Source organism: Myotis myotis, unplaced genomic scaffold (genome assembly GCF_014108235.1).
Source record: "Myotis myotis isolate mMyoMyo1 unplaced genomic scaffold, mMyoMyo1.p scaffold_m19_p_64, whole genome shotgun sequence".
NCBI classification, from domain to species: domain Eukaryota; kingdom Metazoa; phylum Chordata; class Mammalia; order Chiroptera; family Vespertilionidae; genus Myotis; species Myotis myotis.
The window spans coordinates 190,719-193,590 of NW_023416373.1; the positions used below are offsets into that span (position 1 = coordinate 190,719).

General features: G+C 51.3%; 1 non-coding gene across 1 annotated transcript; it reads left to right on the forward strand.

The window, feature by feature from the left end:
- Nucleotides 1–512: 512 nt before the first annotated feature.
- Nucleotides 513–584, forward strand: TRNAA-AGC. Its single transcript has one exon. It is a non-coding gene; the product is annotated as a tRNA-Ala (tRNA).
- Nucleotides 585–2,872: the final 2,288 nt, after the last annotated feature.

Sequence of the window (2,872 nt, forward strand, 5' to 3'; positions counted from 1 at the left end):
GAGACGGTCGGTGAGCCAGCCCGCCGCGCAGGGCGGACCCCAGACCTCGCTCTGACCTAGCCCGGACCTCGCCGGGACCTGACCCTGACCTCGCTCGGGGCCTTGCTGGCCAGCGGTCTTCGCCCCGCGGGGTGTCTGCCCGCGAGGGACGCGCCCCCTCTTCTCCGCGACCCGCAGCCACAGCCCTGCTCTGCCCTCATCTCCCCGCGCTGCTTCGGGAACCGAGGCCCTGGTTTTGTACCCCCGCATCACCCAGCGTGACTTCCTCGCAGCCCCTGGAGCAGCCGGAGAGAGAGAAGAGAGAGACACGAGAGAAAATTCGTCGTCTCGGCCCCTCGAGGGCGGCGGGGAGCGCCCGCAGGACCCCTGTGGGGACCGCAGGGCCGGGGTCAGGCCGTCAGTGGGTTGGGATTGCAGACAGCGGACTCCGAGTGCATTTGGGCTTGGTTCCAGGTCTTAAATGGCTGTTTCATTCCTGCGTTTATCCCCAAGAGCAGCCTAACTTGCCACAAGGGGGTGTAGCTCAGTGGTAGAGCGCGTGCTTAGCATGCACGAGGCCCCGGGTTCAATCCCCGGCACCTCCACGTTGAAAGTTGCGTTCTTTTTAAAATATTTCATAGTTTTCCTTGCTCAAAAAAGAAACCCTCGGGCTTGTCCACACCTGGTGTGTCTGAGGAAGCGAAAGCAAAAGGCGAATGAAGACTAGGCTGGAGATACCGAAACACAAGCTCGTCACCAAACTGACTTTTGGTTCCATTTTCCGTTATATAAGAAAAGATAAGGATGGAAAGATTTAACAAAAGAAAAACTTTTCAAAATCCAGATTTTAAAATTAGTTCTACTTTTGAAAAACGCATTATTTCCTGAGTTTGCCTCAATTGACCCTTCTTTTTACAGGCATAGATCATAGGCATGTATCATAGAATTGTACACTTAAATCCTATGTAATCTTATTAACCAATGTCAAGCCAATAAAGTCAATAACAAAGCCCATAGATTCTCAGTGTGTCTCAGTTGCTTGTTGTTTTTGAGCCACGTTGATCGTGATCACAGCAGGTTGAGCAAGAAGAAAAGCGGAACCTTCCAAATTGTGAAACAGAAATTTACTTTCATTAATGAATGTGCAGAAGCCACACTTCCACCGAAATTGAGAAGTATATTCGGTTGAAGATCTCTAAGATTAATTTCTGGTGTTGTTCTGACTTTAACTAGAGAATTGAATAACTAGACAGCTTAAACCAGCGGTTCTCAACCTGTGGGTCTCGACCCTTTCACAGGGGTCACCTAAGACCATTGTAAAACACATATATAATTACATATTGTTTTTGTGATTAGTCACTATGCTTTAATTATGTTCAATTTGTAACAATGAAATGGAGGGTCACCACAACATGAGGAATTGTATTAAAGGGTCGCGGCGTTAGGAAGGCTGAGAACCATTGAAACAGAAATAATTTTACCCAGGACAGATACGCCATCTGTCAGAGTGGAATTTCCCACACCTCTGGTTAGTGTGAACCTGGGACCTACAGTGGGCAGCACAGGAGAATTTCTGGGCAATGCAGAATATCAGCTCCATCCCAGACCTACTGAACTAGCCAGCGTTTCGGCAGGATCTCAGAATGATTTCTTTGCATATTAATGTTTTAGAATTATTGGTCTGAATGCTGTGAACTGAATCAAGAAGCGATATTCGTGCACTGGGGGGGTGTCCCTCAGCCCAGTCTGCACCTTTTCCAATCTGGGAATCTGGGACTACTGGCTCCTAACCGCTTGCCTGCCTGCCAGCCTGATCACCCCCTAACTGCTCCCCTGTCAGCCCGATTGCCCCCAACTGCCCTCCCCTGCCAGGCTGGTCACCCTGGTGGAAGCCATGCGGAGCAGCAGCAGGGACCAGCCCCCTGGGGACCAGTACCCTGAGGGAAATCTGGGAAAGCCATGCACCTGCTGCTGGGCCCCGCCCATTGGCATGGTCACAGAGACCCTAGTGGCAGGCGTGTGGAGCAGCCGCTGGGCCTCCTGCTCCCCTGCAGGGCCTCAGGAACTGTGGCGGCAGGTGTGCAGAGCGGCCGCTGGACCTCCCGGACCCCTGCAGGGGTGCGGTAACTTCAGCAGCTAGCGGGGAGCAACCGGCCCCACCCCCACTGTGCACACCGCCATCTTGTGACAGCATTATGGCATGAGGGTTAATTTGAATATTATCCCTTTATTATATAGGACTAGAGGCCTGGTGCACGAATTCGTGCATGGATGGGGTCCCTCAGCCTGGCCGGCATTTGGGGCTGATTGGGGCCATCTCTCCCAGTCCCGATTGGGGCAGCCGGCTCGGGGGAGGAACCGTGGGAGGTTGGCCAGCTGCAGGAGGTTGGCTATGGAAACCCAATGACACCAGGGGGCAGCTCCTGCATTGAGCGTCTGCCCCCTGGTGGTCAATGCGAGGCATAGCGATCTGTTGGCCAGTCGGAACAGTTGCTTAGGCTTTTATATATATATATAGATAGTATTCCATTGTGTAGATGTACCCCAGTTTTTCAATCCACTCATCTACTGTTGGGTACTTAGGCTGTTTCCAAATTTTAGCTATTGTAAATTGTGCTGCTATGAACATAGGGGTGCATATATCCTTTTTGACTGGTGTTTCTGGTTTCTTGGGATATATTCCTAGAAGTGGGATCACTGGGTCAAATGGCAGATCCATTTTTAACATATTGAGGAAACTCCATACTGTTCTCCACAGTGGCTGCCCCAGTCTGCATTCCCACCAGCAGTGCACGAGGGTTCTGTTTTCTCCACATCCTCTCCAACACTTGTTGTTTGTTGATTTGTTTCTGATAGCCATTCTGACAGGTGTGAGATGGTACCTCATTGTTGT